The 19,625-nt window shown below is 46.5% G+C and overlaps 1 protein-coding gene across 2 annotated transcripts in view; it reads left to right on the top strand.

Annotated features, from left to right (window-relative positions):
* LOC125151875 (zinc finger protein 70-like) overlaps nt 1-19,625 on the top strand; it is a 44,984-nt gene that overhangs the window by 13,194 nt on the left and 12,165 nt on the right. The window contains exons 6-10 of one of the 2 annotated variants that reach the window (XR_007146969.1): nt 441-516; nt 12,076-12,150; nt 16,010-16,081; nt 16,569-16,697; nt 17,528-17,741. The gene's annotated coding sequence lies outside the window, so the exon portion shown is untranslated. Of the gene's footprint in view, nt 1-440; nt 517-12,075; nt 12,151-16,009; nt 16,082-16,568; nt 16,698-17,527; nt 17,742-18,732; nt 18,848-19,625 lie in introns of those variants that run through there. The other variant, XR_007146970.1, reaches the window with a different exon arrangement.

Here is a 19,625-nt window from a genome sequence, read left to right as displayed (position 1 = left end):
GGCTCACTCAGTTAAGCGTCCAACTCTTGATTTTGGCTCAGGTCATGATCTCATGGTTTGAGAGTTCGAGCCCATGTCGGGCTCTGTGCTGACCGCTCGGAGCCTGGAGCCTGCTTCAGATTCTGTGTCTCCCTCTCTCTCTATCCCTCCCCCACTCACGTTCTGTCTCTCTCAAAAAGAAAAAAAAAATTAAAAAAAATCCATTCTTTTCCTTTTACAAGCATAAGGTAAGGTAGAAGTCAATGACCAAACTGCCATTTGTTTTTTTTGTTTGTATTTAGGTCTCCCCAAACCCCTTTCAGAAGATTTCCCTGGCAGTAATAGCTAATACTTGTGAAGATTTTTTATACTCCAGGCACTGTTCAGGCACCTCTATGCATCAACTCATTCATTTCTCCCAACAGTGTTCTTAGATAGGTACTCTTATCCCTGTTTTCTAGAGGGGACAACCACTGCTCAGAAAAGGAAATTCACTGGCCTACTCAGAAGCGGCGTGGAGCTGAGACTTAAACTCAGGTAGTCTGGCTCAAGGCTCTTAACCCTTTTGCGATGCTGCCTCTTTGCACGTGTGGGATGTATGTGTGGCCCTGAGATCAGTTGAGGAAGGCTGCTGGGCATGCCAGTCACCGGGGCATGTGGTAACTTAATGGAACTACTTGCTAGGTAAGGATGCGGATGCGTAAGTGACTGGATGGGACTACAGATCTCAGAACTTGCTTTTCTCCGTGTTACACAACCCGGTAGCCTTAGGGAAGACAAGCTGCCAAGAGTAGAGAGCTTCTATATTGGCTTAGAGGCTAAGCTCTGAGTGAGAGTGCGCTTCACATTAAATACCATCCAGGGGCGCCTGGGTGGCTCAGTCGGTTGAGCGTCCGACTTGGGCTCAGGTCGTGATCTCGCGGTCTGTGAGTTCGAGCCCCGCATCCGGCTCTGTGCTGACGGCTCAGAGCCTGGAGCCTGCTTCGGATTCTGTGTCTCCCTCTCTCTCTGCCCTCCCCCACTCATGCTCTGTCTCTCTCTGTCTCAGAAATAAATAAACATTAAAAAAAAAAGATACCATCCGAAAGGAGCCTCATTGGATGAGACAGTCTTCTCTGGGATTTGTTCCTATCCAGGCTCCAAAAGAGAGTGTTCTGGACCAAGGTGCCCTCTCTAATATAATCCAGGTTATAATGCCTTCTTAGGCAACTGCTGTAAGTGTAATAAGGTATTAAATAGCATACCGGAAAATCAGAGAGTGGTTTTCCTTGGATAGAACAGCCCAAATTTACTTAACTAGCCCTTTTTAGAGAGGCCAACGTTTTTGACAGCTCCTACATGGTCCTTACGACTCATGACTGTGACAAGGTCAGGAGCCTCTTAAGAGTAGAGGCAGGGGGCTGGGTGGCTTAGTTGGTTAAGCATTGGGCTCTTGATCTCAGCTCAGGTCTTGATCTCAGGATTGTGAGTTCAAGCCCTGCATTTCAAAAAAAAAAAAAAAAAAAAAAGAGTACTGATTGTTCTTTCTGAAGAGAGCCTTCTGAATCGTGGCCCCTAGCCCTCCTTTGTACTTGATGATTGACCTAGCAATAACCACACATGAGAAGGGATTCAGAGGCATCTCTGTGGCGTAAATTCAAGAGGCCAGAGATGAATTCCAAGAACTTAGGAAAAGAACGCAGAAATCCTTGAGATTTGTTTTCCTTTTATTTCTCATCATTTTAAGAGTATGGCCTGTGCTTCCTGTGATGCTTCGAAATTATTCCTAATCCAGGGTTGTGTGGATTTATGTCATTATCCCCTGCTCATGAGGAGGGGAAAGGTCTCCAACAGAGGAGGAAAAGGCTTGAAAATCACAGATGAGTTAGGGGAGTCCTTTCCTCCAAAGCTGATCCAAGTTGCAGGCAGTGTCTTTTAATGCTTTAGTTCCCTTCCCTCTCACGAAAGGCTCTTTGCTTTCTTTGTTGGCTATAAAGGTTGTCCAACTTCTCTGCTCTTTGGGGAGGATGTTTCTTTTTTGTATCCCTTTAGCCCGCTTTCCTTGTGGACCCCGAAAAAGAGTTGCTAGTGATTATTTTTCACTTTTAAAATGTGTCCTCAGGTTTTCTTTCTTGAGAATGCTCACATGCACTTAGTTCACTGGCGTCTTGTTCCTGTTTCTGGACGAACCCAACCTTTCTCACTGTGATCTCTTGTTCACGAACCAGGTGGAGGCGTGAAACACATTTCCCCTTAGACAGCCCTACCTGTTTAGGTGATGAAGACAGAAATTAATCACCTTTCTCCTGCCTTTCCTGTTTTGGCGTAGCTGCTCTTTGACATTGACTTGACCGCACGGGGAGGGGGGGGGGTGGTGGGGGGTGGGTGGGTACTGAGGGACATTTGGGAGTTGTCATGGAGACCAAACTGGGACTAGGAGGGTAGGAGGGGGGCGGGGAGGAAACACTACACCTGCTGATTGGCTAGGAAGCCACACAGTTGCTTCCCGGGTAAATGTCCCCCCATTGCAGAGACGGAGGGAAGGGGCATGGTTCCCCTTCCTCCAAGGGAAGACCCTGTAACAGGCCGTTGGGGTGGGAGCACTTGACCGTGGCCACTTTGGGTCCAGCACCCTTTGAAGAACAAGCTCCCAGGCAGGAGGGATCCTTACAACACAGGGGAAGGGAACAACACCCCAGAGGGAGCCTGGGTTGTGTCCCACCCCCTGGCAGCGTAGCTCCTTCCTGCTGCACACCTTGATAGCTTGGGGTAGGGGTGTTTGGGGCCTGGGCTGAACCTATCCCTCTGCAAACCCAGGTATCTGCCTCCTGCCTCAGTTTCCCTCCTCCCAGTGATTAGCCAGGTTGGATCGCCAGGCCCTGTTAGGAGCCTGGCCCACTTCAAAGTGAGTAGTTGGCATAACCTGCCATATTTTAGCCATTGTGTGGGCTGCAGGCCTTCAGAGACTGCAGGGATCACCGTGGGCTGGCCCTAGCCAAAAAGACCCTTTCTAGGCCACAGAAATCAACCTAAGATGATGAGCATTGAGGCTACCAATGTTTTGTCTCTTGAAGGCAATCAGCCCCCAAGACAAACAGCCCCTGCACCCCACAATCATGCTGGGTTTGCACAATAACCCAAAGGTCTGTCTACCAAGAATGCCAGCTTGGCCTTAAGCCCACGGCGGGCTTCACTCAGGGATGAGTGGGGTCTGGTCTGTAACTTTACAGACTGGTTCGTATCGAGTAATGCTTTAAAAAATAACCCTCATTTTTTCCTTCCTTCCTTTTTTTTTTTTTTCCTTAAAGTTTATTTATTTTTGAGAAAGAGTGTGAGTGGGGAAGGACAGAGAGAGAGAGTGGGAGAGAGAATCCCAGGCAGGTTCTACACGGTGGACAGTGCATAGCCTGACGTGGGGCTCGAACTCACGAACCCTGAGATCATGACCTGAGCCGAGATCAAGAGTCAGACATTTAACCAACTGAACCACCCAGGGCCCCCCCCCTCCCCATTTTTTTCCTTCTTATTTTTTTCCTGGGTGTGTGTGTGTGGTGAGGAGAAAGATAAGTCAGTATAAGAACCCATGAATAACTTAGTGGTTTGGGTTTAAACACACACACACGTGCACACACACACACAGTATTAGCATGGACTTCCCCCAAAGCTGACTCGGACAAGTGTTTGGAGGTAAATAGTTAATTTGGAGGTGATCCTAACAAGCATGGTGAGGGACTGGGGAAGTGAAACAGGTAGAAAAGTCTATAAAGAGCAGTTAATGAGCAGAGGACCATTGAGGCTCAGTGCCTCTGGGGACCCCCTGAGAGATTGTGTAGAACGGATCTCAGACTTGTCCCAACGAGGGTCCAGGAAGCTGGATATATATTCACCAACTTCCATTCCTCATTGGTTGAGGTTTGCTTTGGGAGTGTTAACTGCCCGGTACTTCTGCACGTCTTTGCGCTAGAACGGGTTGTATCTTTTCATTTTAAATGTTTATTTTGAGAGAGAGAAAGACAGAGCCTGTGTGACACGAGTGGGGGAGGGGCAGGGAGAAGGAGAGAGAGAATCCCAAGTAGGCTCCACTCTGTCAGCACAGAGCATGTCCCGGGGCTCGATCCCCTGAACCGTGAGATCATGACCTGAGCTGAAATCAAGAGTTGGATGCTTAACTGACTGAGCTACCCAGGTGTCCCTAACTGATTGTATCTTTAAGGTAACGTCCCAGAAATGGAATTTGTTGGTCAAATTGTACCCATATTTTGAACACCTGTTGTCAAGTTGCCCACCCAGAAGTCACCTGTTTACCTTCCCCCACAGCTGGTGTTGCACCCTTAGCCAATGGGGGAAGAAAATGGAAGGACTGATTGTGACAAGGGTATCTCAGTGGATAGGCCAGGCTACCATGAGGGTAGGATCTAGGCCAAGGGGAAGAGTGTTTTCATCTCTTCTTGTTCACAGAGGGCAGAGATGGCAAGTTAGGATAATTTCAGTGACCATGTTCTTTCACCTTATTTAGACCCTGGGGGACAAACTTCCTGATTCTTTTTTTAGGAACATAATAAACCAAGCGTGCTTCCATTTTAGAGGATTTGAAGCTAGGGAAACTTTAAAAAACTTTGGGTGGCTCCGTCAGTTGAGCGTCTGACTTCGGCTCAGGTCATGATCTCACGGTTCGTGGGTTCGAGCCCCCACGTCAGGCTCTGTGCTGACAGCTTGGAGCCTGGAACCTGCTTCGGATTCTGTGTCTCCCTCTCTCTCTGCCCCTCCCCCACGTAAAAACATTTGTGTTTTTAAATAAACATATGTTTTTATTTATTTTTGAGAGAGACAGAGACAGAGCTCGAGCAGGGGAGGGGCAGAGAGAGAGGGAGACACAGAATCTGAAGCAAGCTCCAGGCTCCGAGCTGTCAGCACAGAGCCCGACGTGGGGCTCAAACTCATGGAGGCACCCCTGTTGATTTGTATTTTTTTAAGTGTATTTATTTATTTTGAGAGAGAGAGAGAGAGAGAGAGAGAGCAAGTGGGGAAGGGACAAAGAGAGAGGGAGAGGGAGAACTAGGCTCTGTGCTATTAGCACACAGCCCAAGGCAGGGCTCACATGAACCAGTGAGATCACGACCTGAGCCGAAATCAAGAATCGGGCACTTACCCGACTGAGCCACCTGGGCACCCATTTGTTTTGTTTTTTAGACTCCACATATATAAGCTGGGGGATCTTGATTTTACATGTTCTTCATTGCAAAGATGTGGCCTCTCTCACTGAGAGGCACATGTGGCACTCTGTATACCCACTGGTAAATTTTCAATGAGTAGCTCTCAGGAGGGATAGTGGGGAGAGACCGATCTGTAGTATTTGCCATTTTCTGGGGTGCAAATAGTCCCCTCATGCTGATTTCAAGTTACCAATAGCACTGAGTTGGGAAGAAATGGGCGTGATTGGCTCTTGGGAGTGGTGCCGGTGGCTCTAACACACCACTGGGGGGGGGGGTTCTATTTTATCAGAAAAAGAGATGGGGTGCCTGGGTGGCTCAGTCGGTTGAGCATCCAACTTTGGCCCCAGTCATGATCTCATGGTTTGTGAGCTCAAGCCCTGCATCGGGCTCTGTGCTGACGGCTCAGAGCCTGGATCCTGCTTCAAATCCTGTGTCTCCCTCTCGCTCTGCCCCTCCCCTGCTCACACTCCATCTCTTTCTGTCTCTCAAAAATAAATGTTAAAAAAAATAGTTATTAGTCACATTCTGTCAGTTCCATCTACTTACCACGAGGAAAAAGAGGGCAGCATTTCGTAGGCGTTTCAAATACTTTGAAATTTTCCTGAGTGTCTCCATAACCCCTACTCTCAAAGAGCTTCTATTTTCTAACTCCAGCTGATCCTGTTAGCAGGACCACTGTTAAAGGATCCAAGTGACAGTCGCACCATAATCTATATGAATCGTGCCCCCCTGGAGTCCCATAGAGGAGAAAATAGTAGTGGAAAGATTCTGGGGAATGTCTCTTTGGGCTCCATGTTTGAAAAAGACTGTGAACACCCGAAACTAACATAACACTGTATGTTAACTCTACTGGCATTTTCAATAAAAGTACATTAAATGAAAAAAAGAAGAAGACTGTGAAGATAATAGGAACTGGTTAGAAATGTATAGGAACACTTCAGGAAAGATGCAGAGAAGTCGTTTGTTCAAGAGAGGTTTCAGGCAATTAACAGTTGTCCTCATGAAAGCCCCAAATTGCACAAATGCTAGGGATGTAATGTGTTTTTGTTTTTGTTTTAACGTTAGGTTTAAAATCCAGTACTGCTGCTTAGCTCCCAAATATAAGGTAATGCTCGGTCATTATATATTCTTTATATAGCGCATAACGTACGAGCCATGATATATGTGCATAGCTCTCAGCCATTTTATATATGTAGGTCTAGATATAGATATAGACAGATATCTTACTCTACACCAAAACTCATGCTAGGGGTGCCGGGGTGGCTCAGTGGATTGAGTGTCAGACTCTTGATCTTGGCTCAGGTCACGGTCTCACCGTTAGTGAGCTCACGATTTGTGAGCTCAAGTCCCCCGTCGGCTCTGCGCTAACAGGGCGGAGCCTGCTTGGAATTCTCTCTCTCTCTCCCTCCCTCCCTCCCTCTCTGGCCCCCAGCGCCATCCCCCTCCCCCATAAATAAACTTAAAAAAAACTTTTGCCAGAGAGAAGCCATATAGCGTAGTAAGTATGGAAGAGCCCCCAGTAATCACTGAAACCTAATTGATATAAAATAATCCACACGGCAAAGAAACCCTGCGAATATCTTAAAAGTGGAGGACCCTTGGCTGTGACACACCTGTTACTCTTCACTCCATCACTCACACCAGAGAGAAGGATGTGAACTCGGCAAAGGTGCCAAAGCCTCTGGTCTTAGCTTCATTCACTCTTCGTGGGAGAATTCACACCGAAAAGAAACTTTAAAAAGGCCGTGAATTTGCGGGGACCCGTCGTCGCTAGGCTTTTACTCTACATCTGCAGATTCACCCCAGGGAAATCCTAAAAATACAGCAAAGCCTTCTGTGTTCGGTTCACCTTAATCTGCATCAGACAATGCACATGTGATGTTAATAAAACAGAACATATAAATATAATGAAAGTGGGAATATTTGGGACAATGTCTACCCATAGATTATTGATATCTGATAATGCACACTGGCACAAACAACAAACTCTAGAAATACAATCAATGTATTGTGAAGCAATTGCTTGGAATTCTATGCTTAGCATTGTGGATTTTATAGGACACCAAACCCTGTAACTTAAGTAAGTATACAAAAGACTCCAGTAACACCAGCCTAATTGTATACAGGAAAATCCTTACTGGAGAAAATACTTATATTTCAGTAGGAATAGCAAAGCCTATAGTGGCTCATTTCCAGTCCTTTCTAAGCATAGATTTTAGAACTGAAAGGGAACTTCAGATATCTAGTATAGATCTTGTGTTTTATAAACAAGGAGATAGAGGTCTGGAGAGATTAAATAATATGCTCAGGCCATGTTTGCTTTATGTTTTTGTTTCTGTGTGTGTTTTTTTGGGGGGGGGGTGTTAGTCAATAGCAGAGCTGAATTAAAAAAAAATTATGTTTGTTTTTGAGAGAGAGGGAGAGAGACAGAGAGTAAGTGGGGCAGAGGGGCAGAGAGCGAGAGAGGGAGACACAGAATTTGAAGCAGGCTCCAGGCTCTGAGCTGTCAGCCCAGAGCCCGACGCGGGGCTGGAACTCACGGACCGCGAGATCGTGACCTGAGCGAAGTCAGATGCGCAACCGACCGAGCCACCCAGGCAGCCCATCTACAGACTTTTTTCCTCCCAAATACTTCTTGGTGACATATAGACCATAAGGCAGTAATGCCATGGGTACAGTGGACAGAGAGATGATTCCAGAGGGGGGAGATCAGTGGGCTGAGTGAGGGACAGGAGGGGACCGGCTTACTGACTGTTTGGTGGCATTCACTGACTGGAGCACTGGGCTGGGGCTGCTGTGACTTCCTGCCATAGGTCTGTGAGTGCAGTGTGGGACGTGTGCGCCAGGCTTTGCCTGAGGCACTTGGGGATTCGCTGGATGCGAATCGCTTTTCCTGCTACTGAACTGAAACCTCAGAATATCACAAAGCTGTGCAAAGAATTCTGTGTGAGAGCAACCATGGGTAAGAGATCACTGATCCCAACTGACGTTAGGAAGTGTCTCAGAGGGGCACCCGGGTGGGTCAGGTGATTGAGCGGCTGACTGTTGGTTCCAGTTCAGGTCATGATCTCACGGTTCGTGAGCTCAAGCCCCGCGTCGGGCTCTGCGCTGACAGCTCAGAGCTTGTTTGGGATTCTCTGCCTCCCTCTTTCTCTGCCCCTACCCCGCTCTCTCATTCTCTCTCTCTCAAAAGTAAATCAATAAACTTAAAAAAAAAACAACAACAAAGTATCTCAGAAAGACGTTTTGTCTACTGTGATTCTGTGAGTGAATGAATGAGCACATTTTGTATATTCACGAGACTTCCATTCTAGATCAGGAGTTCTCAACCAGGGTGGTTTTTTGCCCTATCTCCTGGTGGGGGGGGGGGAGGGGGCAATTACTAGTCTGGAGACCTTTTCAGTTGTCACAACTTGGAGACAGGGTGTCACTGGCATTTAGAACATAGAGGCAAGGGGTGCTACTGAACATCCTGCAATGCACGGGACAGACCTCCCCCCCCCCCCGCCCACCTCCATTTATCTGGCTCCAAATGACAATTGTGTGGAGGTTGAAAAACCCTCAGCTAGGCAATTTACCATGGCTGTAGGTGACCACCAGGTGGCAGTCATGCCTGCTGCTGAGACGTTAAAGGACCTCCCCAGTAGTAGTAGACTGGAATAGTCCATCTAATCTTACACAAATCGTTTTATTATTTATTTATTTATGCATTTATTTTTAAGTGTATTTATTTTGAGAAAGAGAAAATGCACGTGCGAGCACGAGCTGGGGGAGGGGCAGAGAGAGAGAGAGAGAGAAGAGGAGAGAGAGAATCCCAAGCAGGCTCCACACTGTCAGCGCAGAGCCCCATGTGGGGCTCAAACCCATGAACCACGAGATCATGACCTGAGCTGAAACCAAGAGTCAGACACCTAACCGACTGGGCCACCCAGGCGCCCCCACACAAATTGTTTTTAAATTACAAAACTGAAATGTTTTGGGGGGTGCCTGGGTGGCTCAGTCGGTTAAGTGTCTGACTTTGGCTCAGGTCATGATCCCGCAGTTCATGAGTTCGAGCCCCGAGTCGGGCTCAGTGCAGACAACTCGGAGCCTGGAGCCTGCTTTGGATTCGTGTCTCCCTCTCTCTCTGCCCCTCCCCTGCTCACTCTGTTTCTCTTTCTCTCAAAAACAAAATAACATTTAAAAAAAATTTAAAAAGAAACCCAAAAGTGAAATATTTTTTGCAACAGACTCAAACAATACAGAAGTATATAAAATAAAAAGTAAGCGTTCTTCTGTTCCCCCTTCAATTCCCACTATTTATTTATTTTTAAATGTTTATTTATTTATTTAAAAATTTTTTTTCAACGTTTATTTATTTTTGGGACAGAGAGAGACAGAGCATGAATGGGGGAGGGGCAGAGAGAGAGGGAGACACAGAATTGGAAACAGGCTCCAGGCTCTGAGCCATCAGCCCAGAGCCCGACGCGGGGCTCGAACTCACGGACCGCGAGATCGTGACCTGGCTGAAGTCAGACGCTTAACCGACTGCGCCACCCAGGCGCCCCTAAATGTTTATTTATTTGAGAGAGTGAGAAAGAGCACAGGCAGGTGAGAGGGAGAGAGGGAATCCCAAGCAGGCTCTACACTGTCAGCGTAGAGCCTGAATCAGGGCTTGAACTCGTCAACCGTGAGATCACGACCTGAGCTGAAATCAAGAGTCAGGCGCTTAACCGCCTGAGCTACCCAGGCGCCCCAATTCCTATCCTTTAGAATTAAGTTTGATGTGTACCTGACTGACCAGATTCTTACGTATATGTGTATGCACACACACATATAGCTAGTATTTTACTGTTTCTTTTGTTTTGCAATTCACTTTTAATTCTCAACATTATCCTGTGGACATAAGCAATTTAAGTCTACTTCATTTTTTAAATGGATGCTTAGTGTTCTGATATATGCATGCACTATATTTATATATACTCTTACTGATAAGCATTTGGGTTCTGTCCAGTTTTTTTGCTGATCCAAGCAGTTTTGTGGTCCTGCTGTTATTTCTGTAGGATAGATTCCTGGAAACATGAGAGCTGGGATTTAGAATACATACATTTAGAATCTTGATGAGTTGGCAATACTAATCTGTACTCTCACAGTGTACCTATTTCCCCGTCCTCTTTCCTACATTATACTATCAATATTTTATTATTTTAATGTATATTTTATATTATACTGCATTCTTAGGCATTCATCATTTTATATGTTTATTTTCACATTTATCAGCCCAAGAATTGCCCATTCATTTCCTTTTCTCATTGTTTTTCAAGATACATAGTGTTTGTTTTTGTTTGTTTGTTTTTAAATGTTTATTTTTGAGAGAGAGAGAGTAAGCAAAAAGGGGAGGGGTAGAGAGAGAGAGAGAGAGAGAGAGAGAGAGAGAGACAGAGACAGAGGATCCAAAGCAGGCTCTGAGCTGTCAGCACAGAGCCTGAAGTGGGGCTCAAATTCATGAACTATGAGATAATGACCTGAGCCGAAGTGGGGTGCTTCACCAGCTGATCCACCCAGGCACCCCATCCTTTTCTCATTTTTAAAAAAATTTGTTTATTTTTGTGAGAGAGTGAGAGTGAGTGGAAGAGGGGCAGAGAGAGAAAGGGAGAGAGAGAACCCCAAGCAGGCTCTGTGCCGTCAGTGCCGAGCCTGATGCGGGGCTTGAGCCCATGAACCATAAGATCATGACCTGAACCCAAATCAAGAGTCAGATGCTTAGCCAACTGAGCCACTCAAGTGCCCCTCCCTTTCTCATTTTTATACAAGTTTTCTTTTTTATCAGTTTGATGTTGCTCTTTATACATTTTGCTTATTAATGCTTTATCTGAAATGTTTTAAAATTTTATTTTAAAGAGAGAGCATGAGCAGGAGAGGGGGACAGAGGCAGAGAGGGAGGATCTTTAGCAGGCTCCATGCTCCACGCGGAGCCTGATGCGGGGCTCAATCCCGTGACCCTGGGATCATGACCTGAGCTGAAATCAAGAGTCAGATACTTCACTGACTGAGCCACCCAGGTGCCCCTAGATATTCTAGAATTGATATTCTAGATATTCTAGGTATCTATTGATATTCTAGATATTCTAGAATTCTATTCTAGAATTGAAAAGAAAAATAATGGAAACAAAAAATGTAGTGGAAAGGCTTAGCAGCAGATTAGAGATGATAAAAGAGCCAATAAACTTAAAGACAGATCAGTTTGAGAAACCACAGAAAAGGGATTAAAGAAAATTGAGCAGAGCCTCAGAGACATGGGGGACAATGTCAAACAATCTAATATGCATGTACTTCAAGGCCCAGGAGGAGGGAGAAGTGAGTGAAATGTGGGCAGAAAAAAAGCATTTGAAGAAACAATGACTGAAAACTCCCCAAATTTGCTGAAAAACACCAACTTATGGACCTAAGAAGCTCAGTAAAGCCAGTAAGACAGATCTCTCTCTCTCTCCCTCCCTCCCTGTCTATCTGACTTCAGCACATCATAAACCTCTGAAAACTGAAGATAAAAAGACCTTTGTAGTAGCCAGAGGAAAATATATATTCAGGGACTAGGAAAAGAAGAACCCATTCCCTTCTCATCAGAGATTATGGAGGCCAGAGGAAAACAGTAAAATATTTTTAAAGTTCGGAAAAGCAATGGCCACCCTCGAATTCTGTATCTATCAAAAAATATTCTTTGAGGGGTGCTTGGCTGGTTCAGTCGATGGAGCACGTGATTCTTGATCTCAGGGTCGTGAGTTCGGGCCCCATGCCGGGTATAGAACCTACTTAAAAAACAAAATGTTTGTGGAAGTGAGGAAAAAATAAAGGCATTTTCCGACAAAAGCTGAGAGAATTTGTTGCTAAACGAACTGCACAATGAAAAATAATAAATGTCCTTCAGGCTTGAGAGAAAGGATAATGAAGTGGAAACTCAGAACGGCAGGAAAAAATGAAGAGCGCCAGAAACGATAAAAAAGTAGGTAAATACAAAAGACTATGTTTTCTCTCTTTAAAATATTTTCTTAATGTTTATTTATTTTTGAGAGAGTGTGCATGTGCGTGTGTGCGAGCGTGGGAGGGGCACAGAGAGAGAGAGACACAGAATCCGAAGCAGGCTCCAGGCTCGGAGCTGTCAGCACAGAGCCTGACGTGGGGCTCGAACTCATGAGCTGTGAGATCATGACCTGAGCCAAAGTCGGAGGCTAACTGACTGAGCCACCCAGGTGCCCCATTTTCTTTAAAAAGGTGTTTACAGTATAAACAATAACACTGTGAGGTGGGGGTTTATAACAAATGTAGAGGTAAAAGATGTAACAACAATTGCACCAATGATAAAAGTGGGGATAAATGCAATGAAATATTTGCTGGGTTATCCATTTGTGAAATGCAGAGTCAGGTGTGAAGTGTGTAGAATGTGAAATGAAGTAGGAAGTGTGGAATAGTTTACATGAATCAAGTGTGGAGAGGAACAAGGTACAACGTTGGTTTTAAAAAAAAAATTTTTTTTTTCAATGTTTATTTATTTTTGGGACAGAGAGAGACAGAGCATGAACGGGGGAGGGGCAGAGAGAGAGGGAGACACAGAATCGGAAACAGGCTCCAGGCTCCGAGCCATCAGCCCAGAGCCTGACGCGGGGCTCGAACTCCCGGACCACGAGATCGTGACCTGACTGAAGTCGGACGCTTAACCGACTGCGCCACCCAGGCACCCCAATGTTGGTTTTAAAAGAACCTGATCTATTAGTTTATTTTTTAGTTTTTTTAGTGTTTATTCATTTTTGAGAGACAGAGAGAGACAGAGCATGAGCGGGGAAGGGGCAGAGAGAGGGAGACACAGAATCAGAAGCAGGCTCCAGGCTCTGAGCCATCAGCCCAGAGCCCGACGCGGGGCTCGAACTCACGGACCGTGAGATCATGACCTGAGCTGAAGTTGGATGCTTAACCGACTGAGCCACCCAGGCGCCCCCTGATCTATTAATAAGGACACATATTGTTAGTGTTAGAAAAATCGCTCAAAATATAATAACAAGAATTGCAACTAAGATGCCAATAGAGGAAATAAGATTGAGCACTGAAAATATTGAGATAACTCAAAGAAAGGCAGAAAAGTAGAAACAAAGGAAGAAAAAGTAGAAGGGACGAGGGAAAACAAATACCAAGAAGATAGAGTTAGACAACCATATCAATAATCACAATAAGTGTAAATGGACTAAACATTTCAGTTAAAAAGGAGACCGTTCAATAAATGGTGTTGTGGTAAAAACTGACAAACAGCCTCCCAGCCAGGTAGTCAAGAGTGACAACAACAGTGATGCGTCCTGTTGATTGTTCATGCTCTTGAGAGGATGCAGTGAGAATGGCACTTTACCTCTAAAGTCTTCCTCCAAAACCTCCCCATAACCCCAGTGTAATCAGGAGAAGAGCATGAGACAAATCTCAATTAAGAGATACTATACAAAGTACACCTGGGTGACTCAGTCGGTTAAGCGTCCGACTCTTGATCTCCATCCACTCAGGTCATGATCTCACAGTTCGTGGGATCAAGCCCCAAGTCAGGCTCTGCACTGACAGCATGGAAGCCTGCTTGGGATTCTCTCTCTCTCTCTGTCTCTCTCTCTCTCTCTCTCTCTCTCTCTGCCCTCCCCTGTTCTCTCTCTCTGTCAAAATAAATAAATAAACTTAAAACAGTTTTTAAATTTTTTTTTTTAACGTTTATTTATTTTTGAGACAGAGAGAGACAGAGCATGAACAGGGAAGGAGCAGAGAGAGAGGGAGACACAGAATCTGAAACAGGCTCCAGGCTCTGAGCTGTCAGCACAGAGCCTGACGCGGGGCTCGAACTCACGGACCGTGAGATCATGACCTGAGCCAAAGTCGGACGCTTAACCGACCAAGCCACCCAGGCGCCCCTTAAAACAGTTTTTAATGTTTACTCATATTAGAGAGAGAGAGAAAGAGAGAGACAGAGTGTGAGTGGGGGAGGGGCAGAGAGAGAGAGGGAGACACAGAATTAGAAGCAGTTTCCCGGCTCTGAGCTGGTATCACAGAGCCCGATGTGGGGCTCGAACTCACGAACCACGAGATCATGACGTGAGCCAAAGTTGGGTGCTTAACCGACTGAGCCACCCAGGCGCCCCTATTTATTTATTTTTAGATCTCTTTGTGCGTGAGAGCCCTGTGACTGCTAGTGCAACTCGGTAATATTGCCTTTATTTATGCTAAGCCCCCCGTAGTTTCTCCCACCATTGCTTCTACATCACCAGTGCCAATGTCAACAGAGTGAAAAATGTGAATAATATCCTAGTAATAACATGAAAATAATTTTGACCTCACACACTCCCTGAAAGGGTCTCCCTGGGCCCCAGGAGTCCAGACCACACGTTTGGAACCACTGGGTTCCTGGCAGGCATCCAGAGTTTCTGGAAGATGAAGGCAAGTCCTTACACATATTTTATGCTTATTATACTTATCCCATTAATGAAATCCACTAGCTTTCTTCCTCCCCCCCCCCATTCCCACTCCACTCCTTCTCCCACATTGCCAAAGGCAGAGGTCATTAAACTGGATTAAAAAATAATACTTATATGATGCCTACAAGAGGCTCATTTTATCTTATTTTAAAGATTTTATTTATTTTTAAAATTTATGTCATTTTATTTTAGAGAGAGAGAGAGAGTGTGTGTGTGAGCCGGGGAGAGGGGCAGAGGGAGAAAGAAAGAGAGAGAATCTTTGGCAGGCTCCATGCTCAACACGGAGGCTGATGTGGGCCTTGATCCCATGACACTGAGACCACGACCCCAGCTGAAATCAAGAGAGGGAGGCTCAAGCAACTGAGCCACCCAGGCACCCCATCAGTGACGGTGATTTTTAAGAAAGCTTTCCCTGGATGCAATATGGAGAGTGGACTGGAGGGAAGAACTAACAGATGTAGGAATCCTAGTTTGGAGCTGTGGCCATAATGCAGGTAAGAGACAGCGGTGGTTTGGACTACAGTCATGGCAGGGAAAACATGAAGGGTAAAGGTTCTGGAGATATCTGGGATGTAAAATGGTAATGGAATGGGTATGGGGGATGAGGGAAAGGGAAGAGTTAGAGATGCCCCCCCCCCCCCCCCCCCCCGCCCGCCCACGTTTCTGTTTGCACGTCTGGCCGGGAGCTGGTGGCCATCTCAGAGAAAAGAACCGTGAAGAGGGCCAGCTTTGTTGTGGTGGGATCCGGAAAGTTTAATTTTGGATGCATTAGGTTCGAGGCGCCCGTGAGAAAGCCAGGTTCTCCTATGTCATACGGAATCTCGCATTTCAGGTCTGGGCTGGAGACATCAACCTGTGAGTCATTTGCACCAGCGGAAACTGAAGTCTTAGGAATGAGTGAATCACGTAGGGAGCGAGAGAGAGAGAGAGAGAGGTGGGGAAGAGGAGGAGGTCTCGGGTTAAGGCCTCAGAGAACCTCTCAGTTTAACAGCCAGGTTACCAGAGGAGCAGGGAAGGCAGGCTGAAAAGTAACATCCGCGGGGGCCACCCGGAGAATGTGGCGTCTGTCACCTGCATGTTGCCCATTCGTTTATCTAGGTTTCTGATACTTTACCTTGTTCTAAAATCTGGAAGCTTACACTCACCCCGTGAGTTATACAAAGCCAACTACTCCGAGTTTTATAAGTGGAAAAACCCTGGGGCCGATAAAGCAAATGGTATCTGTTAAGTGGCTAATAAACGGGGCTGAGCTGGCATAAAAACCCAAGGCTTCTGACGTCGGAACCCCGGGCGGCACCACTCGTGAACATGCCGTCACCGAACTGCCGGAGGGGGCGTGTCAACACACGGATTTGTTTTTGACAGGTGCCGTCCTCCGCTCGTGTAAATGATCGGTTGATATTTTGAACGTTGGGAGGTACGAGAAGGCGTGAAAAGGTAACCACTTGCAATAATTTCCACGTGCAGCCCTCTTCCACCTGTGTCCGTGCTCATGCCCTTGAAGCTCTTCTCTTTGGTATAATTAGGCTCCTGGCGTACCGTCCCTCGTATAATCTTCCTTTAGAAACATAATGCACCTCGACCCTTTCCTCATGCCATTACGCAATGAAAAACTGGTTTTGAAGGAATTGCTCGGCAGAATCTTAGGAAAGCAAACAGAACAATTTGCCAGAAGCAAACACATCATGGTGGGTAGATGACTTAAAATACTACCCTCCTGCCTGCCTGCCTGTCCCTCTTCATATGCTGCTTTCTGAAGCCAAAACACATGTTCCCTTTCGCAGAGAGTGAATAGTGGTACAGAACCTAAAGTCCCCATGACTCAGGTTTATAATTGTCATTGCTCCCCTGTAACCCTAGAGGGCATGCTCTGTATGCCTCAACCCCACCTGACCTTACCCAGGTCCGTGGTTCTACCCCACAGGTATGTTTCTAGCCTATGGGGACAGAATGAACACACTTTCCCCAGATCGCTAAGACGGACGCACACCATATTTCCGAGATGAAGCTTACAGATGCCCCTGTTCTCAAGCGAGGGTAACAAAGCCAACAGGTCAGTGTGAATGTCAGTCTGGGAACCAGGCAAGGTAGGGTTTTAAACCTGATAGAGATCTAGAAGCCACATACACGAGTCCAGAGCGGTAGGGGAAATGCATTCTCGAGGGGTTGGTGGAAGTGATGTTCGTTCATCTCTCTCTCTCTCTCTCTTTTTTAAATGTTTATTTATTATTGAGAGACAGAGACAGAGCATGAACAGGGGAGGGTCAGAGAGAGGGAGACACAGAATCTGAAACAGGCTCCAAGCTCTGAGCTGTCAGCACAGAGCGTGACGCGGGGCTCGAACTCATGGACTGCGAGATCGTGACCTGAGCCGAAGTCGGCCGCTTAACCGACTGAGCCCCCCAGGCGCCCCTTTCGTTCGTCTCTTATGTTAAGAAGGCTATGTCTCGTCTTCCTTTTTCCAACGACCCCCTAACCCTATCTGCCTACAAAGTACCCCCTTGAGATATTCTCCTCTTCATTCTTAAAAGGTGGTCAGTCTTCTGTAGCTACTTCCTGCTGTCAGGGGTTAGAGCAGTGAAGATCCCTTGCTCCTGCCAGTGTAAATTTTGGGGTTAGACGGTTTGGGCTGCAGTTTTTCATATCCCTGCTGGATCGTGTGATTTATATGGGACTGTTGCATCCGAGAAGAGGCAAATTTTACTAGCAGGTTAACGTATCGACTGAATACATTGGTCCCCGAGCGACAGAAGAAGGTTAGGATTACAGCTGTTACTGTTGGCCACAAAAAGATTATCCTCAATACTTAACGCAGTTTCACAGTGCACAACCGAGCATCTGAGCAAAGATGTATTTGTCTGACAGTTACTGCCTCTTGAACAGGAACTTCATGTCCGTCAGCAGCTCACACGGATAAGCTTCAGGAACATCTTGACTTGGCTCTGCGGGCTTCCTGAGACTGTTGAATCCAGGGAGCCACATCTTGTAGCTCAAGAGAAGAGTAGGTGGTTAACAGCACCAAGTGGGGTCCTGTCCAGACAGGGCTGAGCTGATCCCGAGCTGACCCTCATTGCCAGGTGTTCAAGTACACCCAGTCGCTTGCCTCATTAGGGATGGAGTTTAATTTCCTTTGATAAAGGGAGGCTCCTATTTGCATAATTGTTGAGGGCGGCCACAGCAGTCCCTGGTTGAATTATGTGGTTTATTGCTTGTTTAGTCTCAGTATTTGGGCAAATGAAGGTTCCCTCAGCTGCTTGGAAAAGGCCATCCGCATCTCCAGATGTGCTTGGTGCAGGCCTTCCCTTTGAGGCTGCCCTAACTACAGTTAAAACTTTGGGGAGCAGCCTCGACCAGTTCTCCTGAGTCCTTTGAAAGCTTTAGCTAAACTTTTCTTTAAAGTTCTGTTACATCTTCCAACCTTTCCAGGATGATCGTGGCCTCCGGGCAGCATGTAGCTTCCATTGTATCCCTAGAGCCTGGGCCTGTTACCCAGCGGTTATTTTATTTTATTTTAATAATTTTTTTTTTTAACATTTATTTATTTTTGAGACAGAGAGAGACAGAGCATGAACGGGGGAGGGGCAGAGAGAGAGGGAGACACAGAATCGGAAGCAGGCTCCAGGCTCTGAGCCATCAGCCCAGAGCCCGACGCGGGGCTCGAACTCACGGACCGCGAGATCGTGACCTGAGCTGAAGTCGGACGCTCAATCGACTGAGCCACCCAGGCGCCCCTCCCAGCGGTTATTTTAATTTTTTTTTTCAACGTTTTTTATTTATTTTTGGGACAGAGAGAGACAGAGCATGAACAGGGGAGGGGCAGAGAGAGAGGGAGACACAGAATCGGAAACAGGCTCCAGGCTCCGAGCCATCAGCCCAGAGCCCGACGCGGGGCTCGAACTCATGGACCGCGAGATCGTGACCTGAGCTGAAGTCGGACGCTCAACCGACTGAGCCACCCAGGCGCCCCTCCCAGCGGTTATTTTAAAAACAAATGCTGGTCCATTATCACTCTGCATTGTTCAGGGAAGACCAAACCTAGGAATCACCTGCTCAAGTGACCCCTTGACTCCCTCCTTTGCTTTTTTCAGTTCTGCGAGGAAAAGCTTCCATCCTCCCGGTAAAAGGATCTGTGAAGCCAGGAGTTATTCATATCCTCCGCCAGGATGGGCATCATTGTAAAATGTACCTGCCAGTCTTTCCCAGGTAAAGTTCCTCTTTGTGTAGCTTTGGCTACAGGTGGGACAGGGGGAGTTCATTTGCACATCTTTTTTTTTTTTAAGTTTATTTGTTTTTGACAGAGAGAGAGCAAGAGAGTGAGAGTGAGAGAGAGAGAGAGCGTGAGCTAGGGAGGGGCAGAGAGAGAGGGAGACACAGAATCCGAAGCAGGCTCCAGGCTCTGAGCCATCAGCACAGAGCCCGAGGCAGGGCTCGAACTCATGAACCCTCAGATCATGACCTGAGCCAAAGTCGGACGCTTAACCGACTGAGCCACCCCAGTTTGCACATCATTTTAAACACAGTACATACATTTTTGTGGAGCTTCCATTATGAGGTCTCAGACTAGTGATCTTTCTGTGTGGCCTACAGAGCGAGAAGCATAAGGATTCTCCAGAAGGTTATGTTAGCAAAACTCAGCTCTTTTAATATTGAGAAGATTTGGTTTTCTTAAATAATCAAAGACCTGATAAAGACAAAACATAGAAACTTCGTTTATCCTGGGCAGATAAAGAAAAAAAAGTCTTTGTTTATAATTAAAAAAAAATTTTTTTTTGAGGGGCCCCTGGCTGGCTCGTTCGGTTAAGTGTCTGACTTCGGCTCAGGTCATGATCTCATAGCTTGTGAGTTCGAGCCCAGCATTGGGCTCTGCGCTGACAGATGGAGCCTGGAGCCTGCTTCGGATTCTGTGTCTCCCTCTCTCCCTCTGCCCCTCCCCCACTCACGCTCTGTCTCTCTCTCTCAAAAAAAAAAAAAAAATTAAAAA

The sequence above is a fragment of the Prionailurus viverrinus genome, chromosome E1 (assembly GCF_022837055.1).
Source record: "Prionailurus viverrinus isolate Anna chromosome E1, UM_Priviv_1.0, whole genome shotgun sequence".
In the NCBI taxonomy this organism is placed as follows: Eukaryota; Metazoa; Chordata; class Mammalia; order Carnivora; family Felidae; genus Prionailurus; species Prionailurus viverrinus.
The sequence above is the reverse complement of the archived record's forward strand: the minus strand, read 5'-3'. Positions and strand labels throughout refer to the sequence as shown.